Source organism: Bos mutus, chromosome 5 (assembly GCF_027580195.1).
Source record: "Bos mutus isolate GX-2022 chromosome 5, NWIPB_WYAK_1.1, whole genome shotgun sequence".
Taxonomy (NCBI): domain Eukaryota; kingdom Metazoa; phylum Chordata; class Mammalia; order Artiodactyla; family Bovidae; genus Bos; species Bos mutus.
In genome coordinates, this window is record NC_091621.1 from 100,059,036 (window position 1) to 100,082,316 (window position 23,281).

Here is a 23,281-nt window from a genome sequence, read left to right on the forward strand (position 1 = left end):
CAGTTTCCCCATTTGTTAAAAAACAAAGATAATAGTAATGATACTGTTGCCTTGGGCTCTCCTGAAGGTTACATAGTTAATGCATTGCTGTACTTTGTCCAATACCTGCTGCTGCTGCTGCTGCTAAGTCGCTTCAGTCGTGTCTGACTCTGTGCGATCCCATAGACGGCAGCCCACCAGGCCCCTCTGTCCCTGGGATTCTCCAGGCAAGAACACTGGAGTGGGTTGCCATTTCCTTCTCCAATTATTTAGCCACATTTTTTAAGAGCACTTGTTAACTACCTCTGCCGAGACCTGAATTAAATGATAGTAAAGATACTTATAGGTATAATAACAGCTATTGATAAGAGTGACTTGTGTTTGTGGTCTTTGCTCTGCATTATTATTTGCTGTAAAACTTTACCAATGATAACTCGTATTTCATTTCATTAACCTTTGAGATATGTACATTGTATCAGTATTTACAGATATGGAAGCTGACTCACAGATGTTACATGACTCGCCCAAGGTCAGAAGTCTTGCCCTTGGTAGACTGGATTCCAACCTCCTCACTGGGCTCAAGAACCCATAGCCTCCCTCTCCTCCCTCTTCTGCTAATAAAAACAAACATGGGGGCAACAGGAGACCAGAGGCTTCAACAAATGTTTGAAGACTCATCGGATGGAGAAGTGATAGCTGAATAAAGAGGAGTGCAGTAGAGGGAGAGAAACAGGGAGAGTTCACAGTAGAGAAGAACGGTCTGCTGGGCAGAGCCCCAGAGGGAGCAAGATGAGAGGGAGGCTGAGGGGAGAGCAGGGGACAAGCCCCCCACCCCCATGTCCCATCCCACATTCACAGCAGCCTTCACCCTTCACCAGACTTTTAGAAAGTTACAATAAGTGACTCAAAATTTTACAGTTGGTATTTCATTTCTATTCATTATTTTATGATTTTTATCTTTTAAGATAAAAGACTATTTAAACATTAGAAATGAATCTACTTGTTAATCACTATAAAAATTAAGGCACACTGCTATAAGTTGGGAGCTGAAGCACTGAAGGGAGGATGAGGATTAATATTTCATTTTACAAAACAGAGTCAAGAAATCCTGGCTTCAGTTGAGGGCTTAAGAAATAAAGGAGTAAACAAAGGGCTTACAATTACAAAGTTTTCTAAAAGAGGGTACAAACTTAGTGATAAAAAAATGATAATAGGAGAGAGTGGGGAAAGGTATAAGAAAAAGTATACAAACAAATGAAATCATTATTTTTCCCAGTAAGAAATAAATAATAACAAAAATTTTAAATCATGAAAAAGAAAAATGCAATATCTAATATGTATTAGCTATCGTGGTCGATGACTTCTCTCTTTGCACCATTCCAAGTGCTTGGTAGGCATTCACTCGCTTTTAGTTCTCATAATGACCCTGTAAAAAAGGAAGCAGAAGCTCAGCGAGGTGAAGCAATTTACTCAAAGCACACAGTTAGTGCTAGAGCCAGAATCCAAGTCCAGGTTCCTGTCTCCTGAGCACACATTCTCACACTATTCCGCTTCCCAATGTAGTAATATCATTTAAAGACATTGATTAGCTATCTAAAGACATAGCTTTTCCTTGGGAAGGAATGAGCAGACCCCTCTGTACAAATTGATCTATTTTAACCATATGCACTTAGGATTTGGATTGTTGGGGCAGAACCAACATGGGAGGACCCCATGCCCGAAGGGCGGCGGCCAAGAGGAGTTATCCCACGTCCGAGGTGAGGGGCAGCGGCCGAGAGTGCCAGACTGCTATGGCCAAGAGGAGCTACCCTGCGTCCAAGGTCAGGAGTGGCAGCCGGGAGGAGCTACCCCACGCCCCCACGCCCCAGGCCAGGGGCGGCGGCCCGGAGGACCAACCCCACATTCAAGGAGCTGTGGCTGCGCGGGCGCAGGAGGGCCTAGAGGAGCTATCCCACAATGAAGGTCAGGAGGGGCGGCGGTGAGGAGATACCCCTCGTCCAAGGTAAGGAGCAGCGGCTGCACTTTGCTGGAGCAGCCCTGAAGAGATACCCCATGTCCAAGGTAAGAGAAACCCAAGTAAGATGGTTGGTGTTGCAAGAGGGCGTCAGAGGGCAGACACACTAAAACCATACTCACAGAAAACTAGTCAATCTAATCGCACTAGGACCACAGCCTTGTCTAACTCAATGAAACTAAGCCATGCCCGTGGGGCAACCCAACACAGGCAGGTCATGGTGGAGAGATCTGACAGAATGTGGTCCACTGGAGAAGGGAATGGCAAACCACTTCAGTATTCTTGCCTTGAGAACCCCATGAACAGTATGAAAAGGCAAAATGATAGGATACTGAAAGAGGAACTCCCAGGTCAGTAGGTGCCCAATATACTACTGGAGATCAGTGGAGAAATAACTCCAGAAAGAATTAAGGGATGGAGTCAAAGCAAAAAGAATACCCAGCTGTGGATGTGACGGGTGATAGAAGCAAGGTCCGATGCTGTAAAGAGCAATATTGCATAGGAACCTGGAATGCCAGGTCCATGAGTCAAGGCAAACTGGAAGTGGTCAAACAAGAGATGGCAAGAGTGAATGTCGACATTCTAGGAATCAGTGAACTAAAATGGACTGGAATGGGTGAATTTAACTCAGATGACCATTATATATACTACTGCGGGCAGGAATCTCTCAGAAGAAATGGAGTAGCCATCGTGGTCAACTAAAGAGTCTGAAACGCAGTACTTGGATGCAGTCTCAAAAACGACAGAATGATCTCTGTTCGTTGCAAGGCAAACCATTCAATATCACAGTAATCCAAGTCTATGCCCCAACCAGTAACGCTGAAGAAGCTGAAGTTGAACAGTTCTCTGAAGAACTACAAGACCTTTTAGAACTAACACCCAAAAAAGATGTCCTTTTCATTATAGGGGACTGGAATGGAAAAGTAGGAAGTCAAGAAACACCTGGAGTAACAGGCAAATTTGGCCTTGGAATACGGATGAAGAGGGCAAAGACTAATAAAGTTTTGTCAAGAAAATGCACTGGTCATAACAAACACCCTCTTCCAACAACAAAGAGAAGACTCTACACATGGACATCACCAGATGGTCAACACCGAAATCAGATTGATTATATTCTTTGCAGCCAAAGATGGACAATCTCTATATAGTCAACAAAAACAAGGCCAGGAGCTGACTGTGGCTCAGATCATGAACTCCTTATTGCCAAATTCAACTGAAATTGAAGAAAATAGGGAAAACCACTAGACCATTCAGGTATGACCTAAATCAAATCCCTTATGATTATACAGTGGAAGTGAGAAATAGATTTAATGGACTAGATCTGATAGAGTGCCTGATGAACTATGGAATGAGGTTCGTGACATTGTACAGGGGACAGGGATCAAGACCATCCCCATGGAAAAGAAATGCAAAAAAGCAAAATGGTTGTCTGGGGAGGCCTTACAAATAGCTGTGAAAAGAAGAGAAGCAAAAGCAAAGGAGAAAAGGAAAGATATAAGCATCTGAATGCAGAGCTCCAAAGAATAGCAAGAGATAAGAAAGCCTCCTTCAGCGATCAATGCAAAGAAATAGAGGAAAACAACAGAATGGGAAAGACTAGAGATCTCTTCAAGAAAACTAGAGATACCAAGGGAACATTTCATGAAAAGATGGGCTCGATAAAGGACAGAAATGGTATGGACCTAACAGAAGCAGAAGATATTAAGAAGAGATGGCAAGAATACACAGAAGAATTGTACAAAAAAGATCTTCACGACCCAGATAATCACGATGGTGTGATCACTCACCTAGAGCCAGACATCCTGGAATGTGAAGTCAAGTGGGCCTTAGAAAGCATCACTACGAACAAAGCTAGTGGAGGTGATGGAATTCCAGTTGAGCTATTTCAAATCCTGAAAGATGATGCTGTGAAAGTGCTGCACTCAATATGCCAGCAAATTTGGAAAACTCAGCAGTGGCCACAGGACTGGAAAAGGTCAGTTTTCATTCCAATCCCAAAGAAAGGCAATGCCAAAGAATGCTCAAACTACCACACAATTGCACTCATCTCACACGCTAGTAAAGTAATGCTCAAAATTCTCCAAGCCAGGCTTCAGCAATATGTGAACCATGAACTTCCTGATGTTCAAGCTGGTTTTAGAAAAGGCAGAGGATGCAGAGATCAAATTGCCAACGTCTGCTGGATCATGGAAAAAGCAAGAGAGTTCCAGAAAAACATCTATTTCTGCTTTATTGACTATGCCAAAGCCTTTGACTGTGTGGATCACAAGAAACTGTGGAAAATTCTGAAAGAGATGGGAATACCAGACCACCTGATCTGCCTCTTGAGAAATTTGTATGCAGGTCAGGAAGCAACAGTTAGAACTGGACATGGAACAACAGACTGGTTCCAAAGAGGAAAAGGAGTACGTCAAGGCTGTATATTGTCACCCTGCTTATTTAACTTATATGCAGAATACATCATGAGAAATGCTGGACTGGAAGAAACACAAGCTGGAATCAAGACTGCTGGGAGAAATATCAATAACCTCAGCTATGCAGATGACACCACCCTTATGGCAGACAGTGAAGAGAAACTAAAAAGCCTCTTGATGAAAGTGAAAGTGGAGAGTGAAAAAGTTGGCTTAAAGCTCAACATTCAGGAAACCAAGATCATGGCATCCAGTCCCATCACTTCATGGGAAATAGATGGGGAAATAGTGGAAACAGTGTCAGACTTTATTTTTTTGGGCTCCAAAATCACTGCAGATGGTGACTGCAGCCATGAAATTAAAAGACGCTTACTCCTTGGAAGGAAAGTTATGACCAACCTAGATAGCATATTCAAAAGCAGAGACATTACTTTGCCAACAAAGGTTCGTCCAGTCAAGGCTATGGTTTTTCCAATAGTCGTGTATGGATGTGAGACTTGGACTGTGAAGAAGGCTGAGCGCCGAAGAATTGATGCTTTTGAACTGTGGTGTTGGAGAAGACTCTCGAGAGTCCCTTGGTCTGCAAGGAGATCCAACCAGTCCATTCTGAAGGAGATCAGCCCTGGGATTTCTTTGGAGGGAGTGATGCTAAAGCTGAAACTCCAGTACTTTGGCCACCTCATGTGAAGAGTTGACTCATTGGAAAAGACTCTGATGCTAGGAGGGATTGGGGGCAGGAGGAGAAGGGGACGACAGAGGATGAGATGGCTGGATGGCATCACTGACTCGATGGACGTGAGTCTGAGTGAACTCCAGGAGTTGGTGATGGACAGGGAGGCCTGGCGTGCTGCGATTCATGGGGTCGCAAAGAGTCAGACACGACTGAGCGACTGAACCGAACTGAACTGAACTGAACTCTGAGACAGCAGCAGTCACTTTATAGCAGTCAGTAACCCACAAAATGGGGTGATTTCTAGTACCACCACCTTAAAGATGATTGCAGGTGGTTGAATTAAGTGCCAACAAGAAATAAGCCTGACTCCTGCTGTGACAACTGTCAGTGTAGGAAACATGTTCGTGTTGATGAAACCAACTTCTCTAGGAAAGTAAGAATGATAACAGGGTTAAACCAGAATAATCAGTGTGAACTGTGGCTTTAAACAGACACATTGTCCAGCAGCATCTTGCCCGCCCACATATGCACCCATGACCTTCCTTCTGTCCACTCAAAGGAAGGAAGACCCCTTGCAGGGGAGGTGAGCTCCACAGATCGGCATCTCTGCTACTCAAAGGGGCACCCACATATAATGATAATAAATAGATAATGATTACCATAAACATGTTTCATTGGGCCAGGTTGAGTCTGTGAAAGGCCATGAGTTCATAGTAATATTTAAATGAGAGGACTTTAGAAAAAGTGTGGCCAGAAAGGGAGACATAAAGGCTAAAAAGCACGAAGATCCTCTAGAGAAGGGAATGGCAACCCACTCCGGTATCCTTGTCTGGAAAATCCCATGGATCGAGGAGCTTGGCAGGCTACAGTCCATGGGGTCACAAAGAATTGGACACAACTGAGAGACTTTCACTTTCAGTGGTAATGCAGGAGACGCAAGACTCAAGAGACGTGGGTTGAGTCCCTGGGTTGGGAAGAACCCCTGGAGAAGAAAATGGCAACCCGAACCAGTATTCTTGCTGGTCCCCTACTCTGCAGCATCCAATCTAGAGCAGCTCTATTTCCTTAGCACCTCCCCTAAATCCCCTTACCTGAGCCCCCATCCTAGCATCTTTGTTTCTAACACTTTCTCTCTGCAATAGCCAGGGTTACCCTTCAGGAAGAGTAACCATCAGCTTGTTCACTAGGGAGTATGCCTGGTGGCGGAGGCTGGAGGCACTGACTGTGTGGATGGGAGAGAATTCACACAGGCAGGCCCACCTCCAAGCAGCTTCCTTTCTCTGTCCAAGCCACCCCTGCTCTGCTTATTCCCTGACTGCTCCATTTCCAGCTGCTGCTCTTTGTTCTCAGTCTAGATCTTAACACACAATGTTCCTTTGGCCTTGAATGCTCCTCACGCCCACCTGCTCTCCTGAAATTCTACCTCCTCCAGTGCCACTCACCTTCACCCTGGACCCTTCTGCCTCTCTTCTCAGGGCCTGAACATCAGGGATGTGTTTTCTGGGCTGCTCTATGTTGAAGGGTGTCTGTATGACCCTGTCCTGCTGAATGACACACAGGGGAAGACAGCTGAGGGGTCTGGGGGCTCCTGCTGTAAGGGAAGGAGGGAGAGGACAGCTGGCTGGCCTCTGTTTCCTTCTCTGCCTCGAAGCTGCAGGACCCTGGGAGCCAGGGCAGCCAACTGAAACTGTGAAACACAAGGACCAAGAGCCAAGGAAGAGAGAGGAGGAGGGTGCGGGCAGAAAGGACTGATCTGGATGATGCCAAACACTTGTAAATGCATATGGACCCTCCACCTCATCCTTCCGTCTTTCCCTCCCATTCTTGTCCTGGTCCTGACCCTTGTCTGGGGCCTCAGCTGCCTGTGAATGCTGATGGTGCTCCCTCTGCTGGATTCTTATCTGGAGCGTCCTCCTCTGTTAGCCTCTGATTGGTCCCTTTCCCAAAGGGCTGTTTCTGAGAAAAGGAGGACTGCAGAGAAGCCCATTCCTGCCCAACTGCATGGCTGGACACAGAGCCCTTCTCTTCCTGTGGGCAGACAGAAAGTGAAAGTGAAGTCGCTCAGTCGTATCTGACTCTTTCCAACCCATGGACTGTAGCCTACCAGGCTCCTCTGTCCATGGGATTTTCCAGGCAATAGTACTGGAGTGGATTGCCATTTCCTTCTCCAGGGGATCTTCCCGACCCAGGGATCGAACCCAGGTCTCCCGCATTGTAGACAGATGCTTTACCGTCTGAGCCACCAGGGAAGTCCTCAGACAGAGATTCTACCAAACATCTCCCTCCATGTGACTTCAGGGCATCATCCTTAGGCAGGGAAAGGAGCGGTTATGGCAAGATCAAGTTCGAAGTCCTTAGCCCAACACCCAGGCCCTCCTGATGCTCCTACTCCTGTCTTCCTCACCTTCTTGCCTTCTCAGAGCATGATCCAGGGGCCTTGAGTACTCCCAGCTCCCTGGACTCTAATTTTCCCCCAGCCTCCAGGCCTTCGCTCAGGCTGCCCCTCCCCCTGCAGGTGGTGAGACATTTCCCCACCTGCCTCACCAGGTGAAATGTTACCTGACCTTGGAGGCCCAGCTCCAAATCCTCCTTCCCTTGCTGTCTCCCCCAGTTCCTCTCTAGGGCCCCCTGGAATCTTGCACTTTCCTGCCTGTGGGTCTATTTGTGTGGAGTTTCTTTAGCTCCCAGCACCAGGCAGGGGCCTTGTCTCTTCTCTGCTGCTCCTCCTGCTCCAGGGCCTCTGGGGCTCCCTCCACCCTCCTGGGCACAGCCTGGCTGAAATACAAGGTGTGGGACCTGTTACAGTGACGTGAAACAACCAGCTTCTCAAAGACACAGCACAGCTCTTGTTTTACCTGTGGGGCAGTAATTCTATTTGTTTTCCTTGTCTGTCTTGATGAAAGGCCCTTTCTGACAGACAGCACTATCAGATTTCTGAGTGTTTCCATATATGGGCATCCCTTGCTTTCCAAAAGATCACCCTGTGTAGTGAAACCTACATGGTCTATTCCCTACGCCATCTTGGTTTAGAAAAGCTTTTGTAGGAACACTGTACTTTCAGGTAGCAGGATACACGTGTATTTCCTCATGTCTCCTTACTCCAGCCATGATATTTTTATAGGAGGAGAAAGAAGAGAGAATTGGGGGGAAATATGGGTCTTATCTAAAATCTGATACTGGCCTGAGCCTTAAGCCGGACATTTCAAAGTCTCTCCTCCCACAGGGTGTCTGGGCCAGGTCTGGGTGCGCAGCCCAGCTCTCTCCAGCCTCTGCTCTCTGTTCCCTAACTGCTGTCTAAAACTTTGTGAGGGGAGGAGGGAGGAGTCATTTTCTGACTGCAATGAATGCTCTTTTGAAGGCACATAAAAGGGTGTGTTCATTTGTGACTGTGAAATGTACCCATTAAATATGTTCTTTTGAATGAGAAGACAAAGAAGGAAAATATCAAGGAGGGAAGGAGGAAGAGGAAGAAACAAAAAGATTCTAATCAATCAATCAGTGACTCCAAAGGGATCTAAATGTAAACCAGAAAGAAAAAACTACAAAGGTACTGGAAAAAAAAATGTTAGAAATAATGTTGATTTGAAGAAACCTTTCTCATTAAGACACAAATCCCAGAGCCATAAAGAAAAGTCTGATTTATATGACCTCTTAAAAATTAAATATTGCCATGGACACCATAAAGCAGGCCAGAATACAATGGGAGAGCAGCAGACACTTTTTGCATTATTTCCTGTACACAAAGGTGAGCATCCCCAACACACAGCCTAAAATCCACATGAAAAGACTGAAATTAGTTTTTTAAAAGTTGAATACGAAATCTGAGCAAACGATTCCCGAGGAGCTGACTTGCCCAGGGTCACACAGCTCTCGGTGGGCAGAGACAAGGCTGAGACCAGTGCTTCTGACATGGGTATGTGAGAGGAATACTGTAATTTTAATAAACCAAAAGTTTCTAGGATTGTTTCTGCCTGTAAAACACATAGATCTAAGCTCATGTCCCTCCTGTTATACTGACCTGTCTACTGTTGGGGTTTTTATTTTAAGATGGCAAAGCCAGGATCTTAATGTGGGCATCGTGCAGTGAGCCCTTCTCACTTTGTCTGCTGGGCCATCTTCCCTACACAGGGCCACCCATCACCTACATCCTGAGCTGAGGCCCATTGAGCACAGAAAGACAGTGCCCTGCATCTCCCCGTTTGCTCTCCTGTCCTTCTCCAGGCCTCAGTTTCCCCCAGGGCCTGGCTCTGAGCAGGCATTTAGGAAGCAGGGGTCAAAGGGTAGGTGATGAAACCTGGCTTCCTCATATCTCAAAAGAAATCCTTTGCCCCACTGGCCTCAGCACAGCACCCTGGGGGAAACATCAAGGTGGCCAGGCCACAAGGAGGAAGGGTTCTGACCCCCCTGCCCTCCTTCACCCCCTCTGCTTCCTCCAAATTTCCCAACACTCACCCCCAACACTCACCTTCCTTCTGGGGTCACCGCTCATGTCTCAGAAGTCCACATCCTGAGCTGAGCCCATCTGAGCAGGTGTCACCCTCCCTCTGCACTGTTTAGGGGCCCAAGGGGTGGGAGGAAGCCATCAGACTCACTTGCCTCCACAACCAGGCTCTACTCCTGCTTAACCCACCATGTCGGCCATGACCTCACCTTTCTGAGCTTCCATTTCCTTTCTTCTGTCAATTAGTGACCATCAGCAGACCGTCATCCTGAGGATGGGGAGATGGGAGGTGGGGGGTCCTACCCTGCCTGCTTACCCAGAAATCTTCTCTGGCTGAATGTAAACAAGATCCAGTTGTTCTCAGCTATGCAAAGCAGCTACCAGCTTTTTGACTCTGCAATAACGACACACGACCTCTGGGCCCAGATATACCTGGAGAACTGAAAGGGAAAGTGAAACCCTCATCTCTGAGTGGCTCAGGTCAAACAAACACCCTGCACACCAGGCCCCACCCTGAGCTATTCTCATCCTCCCTGCTGATGCTCTTAGAAAAACAGTCCTGACATGCAGGTCCTTCTGGGCACGGTCCACCCTGTCTCAAGCTTCACGATGGAAGACCTGCCACCAATTGACTGTGAAACCCTTGGTCAATCACTCCTCCACTCTATGAACTTCTTCCTGGCTCCTTCCACCCTTTCCACCTACTCACCAGCCTGCCAGCCTTATTTACCTTTGCGCCAGAATCACTTGGCACAGTCTCCCGGAACATACCAGCTGCTCACTGCATACTGGTCATATTGCTGCTCCTGAGGGCCACACCTATGTGGGTTCTAGGCATTTGCTCATGCAATTCCTTCTGCCACGGACATTTACTCCTACCACCCAGAAAAATCATACTTCCTAGAAAGCCCAAATCTGTTATCACTTCCTCTGAGAAGCCCTCCAGGATCCTTCCCTGCAGAGTCCACCGTCCCCAGCTCTGCTCACAGGGTACCTGGGAGAGGGTCCCAAGTCCACCCCTCAGCCACTCTGTCCACACCCCAACCCCACCTTTTTGATCAAGTCCCTCTAGATTGAACCCTGCTGACAGCGACAATACTAGTATCTTCAGGCGCTAGTGCCCTCAGGCAACTCGCCTGAGGAAGCCCAGCCTTGGTTCAGTTCAGTTCAGTCGCTCAGTCGTGTCCGACTCTTTGCGACCCCATGAATCGCAGCACGCCAGGCCTCCCTGTCCATCACTAACTCCCGGAGTTCATCCAGACTCACGTCCATCGAGTCAGTGATGCCATCCAGCCATCTCATCCTCTGTCATCCCCTTCTCCTCCTGCCCCCAATCCCTCCTAGCATCAGAGTCTTTTCCAATGAGTCAACTCTTCGCATGAGGTGGCCAAAGTACTGGAGCTTCAGCTTTAGCATCATTCCTTCCAAAGAAATCCCAGAGCTGATCTCCTTCAGAATGGACTGGTTGGATCTCCTTGCAGACCAAGGGACTCTCAAGAGTCTTCTCCAACACCACAGTTCAAAAGCATCAATTCTTCGGCGCTCAGCCTTCTTCACAGTCCAACTCTCACATCCATACATGACCACAGGAAAAATCATAGCCTTGACTAGACGAACCTTTGTTGGCAAAGTAATGTCTCTGCTTTTGAATATGCTATCTAGGTTGGTCATAACTTTCCTTCCAAGGAGTAAGCGTCTTTTAATTTCATGGCTGCAGTCACCATCTGCAGTGATTTTGGAGCCCAAAAAAATAAAGTCTGACACTGTTTCCACTGTTTCGCCATCTATTTCCCATGAAGTGATGGGACGGGATGCCATGATCTTCGTTTTCTGAATGTTGAGCTTTAAGCCAACTTTTACACTCTCCACTTTCACTTTCATCAAGAGGCTTTTTAGTTTCTCTTCACTTTCTGCCATAAGGTTGGCATCTGCATATCTTAGGTTATTGATATTTCTCCCGGCAATCTTGATTCCAGCTTGTGTTTCTTCCAGTCCAGCGTTTCTCATGATATACTCTGCATATAAGTTAAATAAGCAGGGTAATAATATATAGCCTTGATATACTCCTTTTCCTATTTGGAACCAGTCTGTTGTTTCATGTCCAGTTCTAACTGTTGCTTCCTGACCTGCATACAAATTTCTCAAGAGGCAGATCAGGTGGTCTGGTATTCCCATCTCTTTCAGAATTTTCCACAGTTTCTTGTGATCCACACAGTCAAAGGCTTTGGCATAGTCAATAAAGCAGAAATAGATGTTTTTCTGGAACTCTCTTGCTTTTTCCATGATCCAGCAGACGTTGGCAATTTGATCTCTGCATCCTCTGCCTTTTCTAAAACCAGCTTGAACATCAGGAAGTTCACGGTTCACATATTGCTGAAGCCTGGCTTGGAGAATTTTGAGCATTACTTTACTAGTGTGTGAGATGAGTGCAATTGTGTGGTAGTTTGAGCATTCTTTGGCATTGCCTTTCTTTGGGATTGGAATGAAAATTGACCTTTTCCAGACTTGGTAGTCAAGGCCATCTGGATGAATGCCAAGTTCATGCAAAGGGCTGAGAGCACATTGCTCTTTGTTCCCTGACTTATTTGCACTTGACTACAGGCCTCTTTTCTCCAAATGGAGGAAGGCTAGGGACCTGGCAACTCAGAAAGTCTACAACAGAAAGCCAGTCTTAATTCCTGTTTGGATATTCAGCAAAGAGCCGAGGTGTATGGAGGGCCAAACGTGTCCCCCACTCTGTGCAGGCACTGTCCACACCTTGCCTGTTTTACTCTCACATCAGCTCTAGGAAGCGTCAGCTCCATTTCTCAGATGAAGAAACTGAGAAGTAAAGGTCCCAGAGCCCGAGAGTCGTGCAGCTGGACTGCTGGTGGACTTTTCTGCTTTGCCCCAAGCAGAAGGAACGGCAGTGGGGCTGGATTCCCCCTCACCAGGGAGGCCTGCTTGACCTTCCATCTGGGCCACTTCATCCCAGGAAATGTCCCTGTGTCATCGTGGTCACCTCCCCTAGCCTTAGAAGGAGACACAGAGGAGTGATGGGTGTCACCCATGAGGGCCACACACTATAGTTTGGTGTTACAATCACGCTGGAACATAGGCCAGGAGTCTGATCGGACTTTGCAAATAAGAGGGGAGGGGCGAGGCGGCGGATTTCTGGGGAGGAGCCAAGATTCCAACCAAGTTTGAGATTTGCCACTTGCAAATATCACTCCTAGTTTAAAGTTCTTTTTCTGTCATTTCTTTCCCCAATAAACTCTTCTCTCTTTCACTAGCATGACTTTAGTTTGACAGCCAAGCAAAACCACAGTGAGAAGAAGAACTCAGTTAAACATCCATTTAAGGATTGGGCAGGTTATCATAAAGGTCTTCTGATGCAGAATGGACACTGGACATTCCTGGACTCGATAAACACCAGTTCACAGTAGAGCCACCAAGGGGGCTGCAGACTCAAATCAAGGTGAGGATTTAGCACGCCCTTTCACCACAGTCAAAAGGAAAAAAAAAGTTTGTCACAAAAGGACAAACACTGTATGACTCTACTCAAATAAGTTCCTGAGAGGAGTCAAATTCACAAAGACCAAGGATTCAGAGGTGCCTGTCAGGGGTGGAAGGGAGGGAGAGTAGGGTGTTACTGTTTAATGGGGACAGAGTTTCTCTTTTGATGTAAAACATTCTGTGAATGGAGGGTGATGCTAATTGCATGACAGTGTGGGTGTCCTACAAAGGTGCCAACAAAGGTCCGTCTAGTCAAGGCTTTTCCAGTGGTCATGTATGGATGTGAGAGCTGGACTGTGAAGAAGGCTGAGCGCCGAAGAATTGATGCTTTTGAACTGTGGTGTTGGAGAAGACTCTTGAGAGTCCCTTGGACTGCAAGGAGATCCAACCAGTCCATTCTGAAGGAGATCAGCTCTGGGATTTCTTTGGAGGGAATGATGCTAAAGCTAAAGCTCCAGTACTTTGGCCACCTCATGCGAAGAGTTGACTCATTGGAAAAGACTCTGATGCTGGGAGGGATTGGGGGCAAGAGGAGAAGGGGACGACAGAGGGTGAGATGGCTGGATGGCATCACTGACTCGATGCACGTGAGTCTGAGTGAACTCTGGGAGTTGGTGATGGACAGGGAGGCCAGGTGTGCTGCGACTCATGGGGTCACAAAGAGTCGGACACAACTGAGCAACTGAACTGAACTGAACTGAGTGTGGGTGTCCTTAACACCGCTGAACTCTACACTTAGCAATGGCTAAACTAGGACTTCCCTGGTGGTGCAGATAAGACTCCTCCTGCTAATGCAGGGGATTCAAGTTCAATCCCTGGTCCAAAAAGATTCCACATACTGGGGAGCCACTAAGCCCGGGTGCCACAACTACTGAGCCCGTGCTATAGAGTGCATGAGTCACACGTGTCTAGAGCCTGTGCTCTGCAACAGGAGAAGCCATCGCAATGAGAAGCCCAAGCACCATAACAAACAATAGGCCTTGCATGCCACAACTAGAGAAAGCCTGCTGCAAGCAAGGAATGGCAACCCACTCCAGTATTTTTGCCTGGAAAATCCCATGGACAGAGGAGCCTGGTAGGCTACAGTCCATGGGGTCACAAAGAGTCAGATGGGACTGAACATGCACATCAAAGCAAGGAGAACCCAGCCAAGTGAATAATCAAATATGTGAATAAATAAAAATTTTAAAAATGGGTAAAATGGTAAAGTTGATGATTTTAAAAATTTTAAATAAATTGTTAAAAAACCGAACCTTTATCGGAAAACATAGTAGCACCTGAACCCTTTACAATCTGCAAAGCACTTTCACACACATTGTTGTGTAAGCTACCACATCCCTCTGATGACAACATTTATTATCCCTGAGTCACAAGGGAAAACTAAGGTTCAGACTTGCCCCTCAAGTGGGGAATCTGGGCGGGTCTCCCTGCCTCTTGTTTCGGTTTGTTTTCTGAATTATGCCATTTCCTTAGAGGAAGAGAAATCTTTAAATCCTTGAATAGTCTAAAAATGTAATTTTCTTCCACAATAGCTTGAGATGAGTCACAATGTCAAATACCACTTGGCCTAAGAAGTGAGCCCAGCTGCCAGAGGCCCTAGTGGGCACTGGGAGATGGGTCCGAACAGGCCCATGGGGACCCACTGCAACTGGCTCCAAGTGTTAACTCGCTCCTGGAACAGCCCCACCTCAGGGGGAAAGCTGCCTGAACTCTTTCGTCACAGAGCCTCTGGGCCCCATTCGGCTGCGTCCATGACTCTGCATCTTCCATGAGTAGGGAGAGAATTTGCCATCATGCAGCCCTTTTAGGCTACCCCAGGTTTTGCTGTGACTTGGTTTCCTTGCTCATAGAAAGAGTGAGTAGCCTGTAGAGTCACTGAGAGGATGAGTGAGACAAGGCAGGGACTGAGCTTGGTGAACAGTAGGTGCTCAGTCAACAGGAAGTGCTGTTTTCTGGGCTCACCATGTTGGCATCATCTCTTTTCCTCTTTTAAAACCTCCCTGAGTTGTCTGCCGTTCTCATCATTCCTGTGCGTGGATAAGAAAGCAGACTTAGAAGATTCATTCATTCATTTCCCAAGGTCACAAAGCTGGCCTCCCTTCCCCTTCATTTATCCAACGATTCTTATCTCCACAATTCAACTCTTGAATCAGAGACTAAAAAAATAATAATAAGTATAGACTCACAGACAAAATCACACAGTTGTAAAATTGCTACAGAGAGGTCCTGTGTACCCTTTACCCAATTTTCCTGCAGTGGTGATATTTTATATAACTGCAGTCACTATCAAAATACAACTAACTAGAATATAGATGGCACCCCACTCCAGTACTGTTGCCCGGAAAATCCCATGGATGGAGGAGCCTGGTAGGCTGCAGTCCATGGGGTTGCTAAGAGTCAGACACGACTGAGTGACTTCACTTTCACTTTCCACTTTCATGCATTGGAGAAGGAAATGGCAACCCACTTCAGTGTTCTTGCCTGGAGAATCCCATGGATGGAGAAGCCTGGTAGGCTGCAGTCCAATGGGTCACACAGAGTTGGACACGACTGAATCGAGTTAGCAGCAGTAGCAGCAGCAGCAGCAGCAGCAGCAGCAGCAGCAGCAGAATATAGATTGCACTCAAATTCTACCAGTTTTTGCATGTTCTCATTTTTATGTCTTTGAGATGTGCCAGGAGCCAGTGTGAGGAACTCTGCCTGTGGCAAAGGTCATGAGGAAGGAGATTCGGCATATGCAAAGGCGGGATCGAGCCTCAGGAGTCCCCCTGGAAATTCTCGAGCATCTACCCCCAAAACCAGAGTCTGCCTACTTTCTGCCTTGTGCTCTCACCTACACCTCTGACTTTACGGGGGGCTGTCCCCCACCACCATCTCTCTGTCTGAAAAAGAGTTAACTTACAGCTCCAGTTAATAAAGTTCCTGGGCGTGACAAGAGTGTTTTAGTTCACAACCATGAGAGGCATGAGATGTTCTAAACTGTCTAAATACAGATTCCTTTGAGCAGTTAAAAGATTGGTTAGAAATTGTATTGGTGAAGGGTTTTTCACTTGTTGGGCCAATGTTTGCTGCTAAGTTTCCATATCCCTTACCTACTGTGTCCCTGGCAGTGTACTGATTAATATAATTGGTTTATAGAATGTAAGTAGTAGCTTTAATGTTTGTAATCTTGGACCCTTGAGTTAATTCTTTTCTTGTTATAGCCTACCACACCTTTGCCCTATAGGAATGCAACTTTATCTAATGCTTTTGAAGGGTGGAGCCTGACTAATCACCTTTAGAGAAAAATAAGTTTTCTGAAGAAAGGGTCTTAAAATGTTAACAGGCCTCCTGGCCAGAAGATGATGTAAATCACCTAAACTTTTGCATATGATAAGTTTGCAGGAAGAAAGCCTGCTTACTGATGACTCTACCCCTTCCCCCATTATCCCCTATGCACAACTTAAGGTATAAAAACTACTTTGGAAAATAAAGTGTGGGCCTTGTTCACCGAAATTTGGTCTCCCCATGTCGTTCTTTCTCTCACCTTCCGGCTGAATTGGAGCATGGAGACTCATCAAGCCTACTAATTTTGCTGGGCTTCTAAGATCTGACAGGGGAGGCCTTAGTGTCTCCTCTCCTTCGGGAGAACGGGATGACGCCTGCGGCCTAGGTGACGTAAATTCCTAGCCTTGGAATTTTATTAGCTTTCCACGTAAACCAAGTTATTCAGCCTCTTTTCTCCACTGAATTTCCTCACTGAGCTATCCTTATTTAACCACTCTTTATATCCTTAATTAACGTTTAATTAAGCAATTGTTTCCTGATCCTCGCCGACGCGGTCCCCGCTTCGAATTTCCTGGATCCACCGGGGCTGGACCCCGGCAGAGATGGTCCTACCACATTGTATCATATGTGCAGATTCATTTAACCATCATGAAAACTGATATACAGAGTGTTCTGTGCCCACGAAAGAACTCCCTGTGCTGATCCTCTGGGGTCACTTCTTTCTGGGCCTTCCCTAACTCTGGGCAACCACTGATTTGTTCTCCATTCCTAGAATTTTGGCATTTTGTGAATATTTTATAAGTGGAATCATGTAGCACGTAACCCTTTAAGACTGGCCGTTGCATTTTTTACTTCTATTTTTCAGTTGTGCCATGTGGCACGCAGGATCAAACCTGTGGCTCTGGTAGAGGAAGAGCAGAGTCTTAACCACTGGACCCCCAGGCAAGTCCCAAGGCAGATCTTTTTAAATTCACTCAGCAAACTTCTCTTGAGATTCACCCAATGGGCTGCGAGTATCAGTAGTTCATTGCTTTTTGTGGGTAAGTAACCCTAGAGCCATAAGAAAGGATCTTGGCAGTACGGTACTGGCACAAAGACAGAAATATAGATCAATGGAACAAAATAGAAAGCCCAGAGATAAACCCACACATTTATGGGCACCTTATCTTTGACAAAGGAGGCAAGAATATACAGTGAAGAAAACACAATCTCTTTAACAAGTGGTGCTGGGAAAACTGGTCAACCACTTGTAAAAGAATGAAACTAGAACACTTTCTAACACCATACACAAAAATAAACTCAAAATGGATTAAAGATCTAAACATAAGACCAGAAACTATAAAAATCTTAGAGGAGAACATAGACAAAACACTCTCGGACATACATCACAGTAGGATCCTCTATGATCCACCTCCCAGAATATTGGACATAAAAGCAAAAATAAACAAATGGGACATAAATAAACTTAAAAGTTTCTGCACAACAAAAGAAACTATAAGCAAGGTGAAAAGACAGCCTTCAGAATGGGAGAAAATAATAGCAAATGAAGCAACTGACAAACAACTGATCTCAAAAATATACAAGCAACTCCTGCAGCTCAATTCCAGAAAAATAAATGACCCAATCAAAAACTGGGCCAAAGAACTAAATAGACATTTCTCCAAAGAAGACATACAGATGGCTAGCAAACACATGAAAAGATGCTCAACATCACTCATAATCAGAGAAATGCAAATCAAAACCACAATGAGGTACCATTTCACGCCAGTCAGAATGGCTGCAATCCAAAAGTCTATAAGCAATAAATGCTGGAAAGGGTGTGGAGAAGAGGGAACCCTCTTACACTGTTGGTGGGAATGCAAACTAGTACAGCCACTATGGAGAACAGTGTGGAGATTCCTTTAAAAACTGGAAATAGAATTGCCATATGACCCAGCAATCCCACTGCTGGGCATACACAGCAAGGAAACCAGAATTGAAAGAGACACGTGTACCCTGATGTTCATTGCAGCACTGTTTATAATAGCCAGGGTATGGAAGCAACCTAGATGTCCATCAGCAGATGAATGGATAAGAAAGCTGTGGTACATATACTCAATGGAGTATTACTCAGCCATTAAAAAGAATACATTTGAATCAGTTCTACTGAGGTGGATGAAACTGGAGCCTATTGTACAGAGTGAAGTAAGCCAGAAAGAAAAACACCAATACAGTATACTAATGCATATATATGGAATTTAGAAAGTTGGTAACGACAACCCTGTATGCGAGACAGCAAAAGAGACTTGGATGTATAGAACAGTCTTTTGGGCTCTGTGGGAGAGGAAGGGGGGGTATGATTTGGGAGAATGGCATTAAAACATGTATAATATCATATAAGAAACAAATCGCCAGTCCAGATTCGATACAGGATACAGGAAGCTTGGGGCTGGTGCACTGGGATGACCCAGAGGGATGGTATGGGGAGGAAGTGGGAGGGGGTTCAGGAGGGGAACACGTGTACACCTGTGGCGGATGCATGTTGATGTATGGCAAAACCAATACAATATTGTAAAGTAAAAAAAAAAAAAAAAAAATATATATATATATAAAAACAACAAAAAGAAAGGATCTTGGAGGCCTGGCCCACCTCCTCCACTGTGCCGGGATCCCCTCCAGAGCCCCCAGATGTGCTTCACCTTCAGGAACCAGCAGCTCCACGCATGACCCCTGTCACTTGTCACTTTGATTTCTGCAGGAAGACAGCTGGTCACAGCTTCCTCCCCTCTGCCCTGTCTTCTCTCCACCTGACTCTCCATTACCCTTTCTTGTCCCTTTTCAGGATGTACTCTCTGAAACTCTTCCCCTACCATCTCCACAGCTTTCTAAAAAGTAGCATTTAAAAGAATTGAGAAAAAAAAAAAAAAAAAAAAAAAAAAGAGAAAAAAAAATAAAAGAATTGAGATATCAGTCACATAACATACAATTCACCATTGAAAAGTAGCTTTTAGTATATTCACTATGTGTACAAACATCACCACTACATAATTCCAGAACTTTTCCATCATCCCCAAAACAATACCCATACCTATTAGAAGTTAGTCCCAAATCTTTGTACCCCCCTTGCCTTGGTTCTATGGTTGCCATCCTCTCATTCCTGCCTGTCTATTTCACCAGTTAAGTGTGGAAATTAACAGGAAGGCTGAGGGATGGGTGTAGGGGTGGAGGAGTGATCCTTAATCTTGTCTAATATAAGAGCTGGGCTGGGCCAGTCTGGGAACTGAGTCTTAGAAGCCTAAAGAGGTCATTGATTCATAGGCCACAGTGTTGGGATCCCCTGGAGAGGTGAGGGCTCAGACATGGGATCCTGGGAGAAGTCAATGTCAAAGCCACAGGCGATCCAAGCAATGGTCAACTCACAGGGGCTGAACAGAGAGGCAGTGTTCTGAAAGGATGAGAAGACTCAAAGCCTAGAGGAGAATGAAGCTTAGGGATGGTTTCATATTGGTTAGGATGTGGATGCCTAGCTGCTGTAACAAAGGACTCACAAGATATTAACATATTACTCAAACAATGTAGATGTATTCATTTCAGACATGAAAGTCCAAGTTGCTAGGCATTTGGGAGGTAGGTGGTAGGTAAGTCGACCAGAAGTCCAGCCTGTTATTGCTCAGCCATCATTTCCAGTGAGGGGTCTTAATTCAATGTGGAAGCTGGTTTTCATCAGACATTTCAGCCCAGAATAGAGCAGAGAAGGACACAGAGCTCATAATTTCCCTTCAAAGACATGACCTAGAAGGTCCACACATCATTCCTCTCACCTTTGATTAGTCAAAATTTAGCAATGAGGTTACATGGAGCTACAAGGGAGGCAGGGCTGCCATATACTCACCTAAACTCAGTGTCTTTTCTATAAAAAATAAGGACACTAAAAATGGCTAAAGTGGTTAATTTATGTTGTGTATTTTTTTCTATAATTAGAAACTTTTTTAATTTTTAGTTTTTTTTTTAAAGGAGTGAAGGATAAAAATTTGGGAATGATTATTTGGTCTCTTCAGGGCTTCCCTGGTAGCTCAGACAGTAAAGAATCCGATGCAATGTGGGAGACCTGGGTTTGATCACTGGGTCAGGAAGATCCCCTGGAGAAGGAAATGGCAACCCACTCCAGTATTCTTGCCTGGAGAATCCCACAAGGCTAGTCCATGGGGTCACAAAGAGTCGGACATGACTGAGTAGCTTCATTTTCCTTTCTGTTGGTCTCTACTATAGCCGCTAATTCAGAAAAAAGTATGACATTTTCGCAGGAAAAAATCTAAAAGATATTACCTGGTCACTGTTGAAAAATTATTCAAAAAACAGAATCAGTGTCATCTTTTCTGTTGATCTCTCTAGATTGATCTCACTGTAGTGTTTTATAAAACCTTAATAGGAAGCTAAAGCCTTTTTATTTGCCCAAGAATCAGAGAACAAAGTTCATTGACCACCACGTCATCCTCTGTCTCTAAATGCCTGTTGCTGGCATATAGAGGGGAGATGCTGGGACACAGCATCGGATGTGATCTCACTTGCTCTTATATTTATTTATCCCTTCATGGTGCCCCTCTGAGCATCTCACCATCACCCCAGGGGACCACAGCCAGAAAATTAACATAGACATTTCTAGTTTTGCATTCACAACCATAGTCTGGGAGGAAACTTGGGAATTATTTGGAAAAATAAGCAACTATGAAATTAGGGATGAGGGGATTGCTAATGCCAGGAATCAGAGACCAGTGGGAAAGTCGACAGCTCAGTGGAGGCAAGTGAAGAGGTGAGCACTTGCTGGGACCAGGGTGCATGGTCCACCTCAGGGGCCAGCAGTGAGGAGGGACGAGCAGGGGGAACAAGAGAGGCTGGACAAGGAGGGGCATTAGCATTTAGGCTCCACGGACACACATGGGCAGCTGGAAAGGGAGCAAGGACCCCTCCCTTCCACAAGGGACTCTGGGATCAGTGGCCCCTGGGTTCTCATGCATGGTGGGCGTTCAGGCAGCCCTGGGGACTGCTCCCTCCCCCTTGGTGGGCAGACATGGGCACCCTCCAGCACTTCTCCTGCATAAGGTGAACATCAGTCCAGAGGACCTTAAGGGGGAGAACTGATATTTGTGGGTCCTGTAGTGAGTTAAATGATAGCTCCCCAAAAAGTACATCCACGACCTAATCTCTGCAACTGTGTATGGGACCTTATGTGGAAAAGGGTCTCTGAAAACCCTTCAAGTGAAACATCTTGTAATGAGAGCATTATGGCTTATCTGAGTAGGCCCTAAATCAACTAGCATCCTTGTAAGACACACAGAGACAGCAGAGAGTAGGGAGAGAAGTCCACGAAGAAACGGGGGCAGAATGGAGGGGTGCAGCCACAGCCAAGGAACGCTGCAGCCACCACCAGCTGGGAGAGGAGGGGAAGGCCCCCCAGAACTTCTATGGGAGTGGGCCCCCGCTGACAGGAAGCAGCACCCAGCTCCAGTGCTGGCCCTTACCTCTCCCATCACCTCCTGCTGCTCCCTTCCTAGGGCCCGAAAGTGTACCTGCTCGGAGGCTGGACGGGTCAGCAGCTGGAGGCCTGGCAAGCGTTTGGTCTAGGAGCCTGCAGCTCCCCTGAGCAACTAGGCCGGCCAAACAGTGACCCAGGGGCTGGCATGCAGGCCTGCTGCCCAGGTGCAAAACATACCTTCTTTGCCGTAAATAAGTCTAAACGCAGCCTATACCAAACAGTGAGGAATACAGGGAAATTGAGCCACCAGTGTAGACCTGGTAGGACGAGCTACGCTCTTCTAGATGTGGAAGTGAAAGTGAAAGTCACTCAGTCCTGTCCGACTCTTTGCGACCCCGTGGACTATACAGTCCTTGGAATTCTCCAGGCCAGAATACTGGAGTGGGTAGCCGTTCCCTTCTCCAGGGGATCTTCCCAACCCAGGGATAGAAACCCAGGTCTCCCTCATTGCAGGCAGATTCCTTACCAGCTGAGCCACCAATGAAGCCCAAAACTTGAACCACTTCTTCTGAGCCAGAATCCAACCAGCTACCTAAGGATGACAGCAGCTAACCACCTGTACAGTCCTCTGCTCTACCAGCTGAGCTACTGAAGGGTGCAGACATGGAAGGACAGTGATAAAAACTAGGAATTTTACCATTTTTACAGGAAGAGGAGAAAAGAAAGTTTTTTTTTTTTTAATTAAAAATCTAAAAATTAAAAAAATTTGCAACTAACACAGATTATTTTTTATGAACAAAGCAGCCTGACACACTTTAATAATAAAGGGATGTTTGTAAAGCCTAGGGAGGACCTAGTTAGACGCAGATCCCGAGCCAAATTTCCTGAGTAGGCAGTGCTGTCTCTACGTGGAGCTGACGTGGGGACTCGGGTCGACAGCACCTCGGCCATCCATGCTGGACACATGCCCCAGCTCAATCCTCAGGGCAGGACCATACCCGGCTCAAGTTCTGGGCACGGGAACACAAGGGCAAAGTGCCAGCCCCGGGGCCTGAGCCCCGCAGGAGGCCAGCGTGAGGCTCGCTCGTCCCTGTGCCACGCGGAGCCCCTCCAGACCCACCTTGGTGAAGAGTCGCCACCACTGCTTGTGCAGCTTGAGGTAGGCGGCTCAGTTCCTCTGCAGGACCTTCGTGGCCCTCAGCTGCTGCCGCTGCTTGGCGAAGGCCCTGTGGGGCGAGGGTCATGGTCAGCACCTCCAGGCGGGGGCCGGCCAACCTCCCTGCCCACAGTCCTGACCTCGCTCCCAGGGTTTTTTCCAGAGCTAAGATCCAGTGGTGTGACCTCACCCAGGGAACTGTGTCACCACCCACCCCAATCCCCACCCACCCAGCAGATGTTCCAGGATGTCTGGAGACATTTCTGGTTGTCACAAGTGGGGAGGGCGCTACTGCCCTCTGGTGGGGAGAAGACGGGGCTGCTGCTAAAGCCTCTGAGTCCCCATATGGGCCACAAAAATGCGATTGTGTGAGGGTTGGAAAGAATTTCCAGA

The 23,281-nt window shown here is 46.5% G+C and overlaps 1 protein-coding gene across 3 annotated transcripts in view; it reads right to left on the reverse strand.

The window, feature by feature from the left end:
• The window catches only part of LOC102282962 (apolipoprotein L2), a 41,248-nt gene extending 18,189 nt beyond the window's left edge, over positions 1-23,059 (reverse strand). Inside the window, exons 1-2 of one of the 3 annotated variants that reach the window (XM_005887466.2) lie at positions 22,853-23,059; positions 14,976-15,040 (exon numbers count right to left, since the gene is read on the reverse strand). The gene's annotated coding sequence lies outside the window, so the exon portion shown is untranslated. Of the gene's footprint in view, positions 1-9,834; positions 9,984-14,975; positions 15,041-22,852 lie in introns of those variants that run through there. The other 2 variants (XM_070371359.1, XM_070371360.1) reach the window with 2 other exon arrangements.
• Positions 23,060-23,281: the final 222 nt, after the last annotated feature.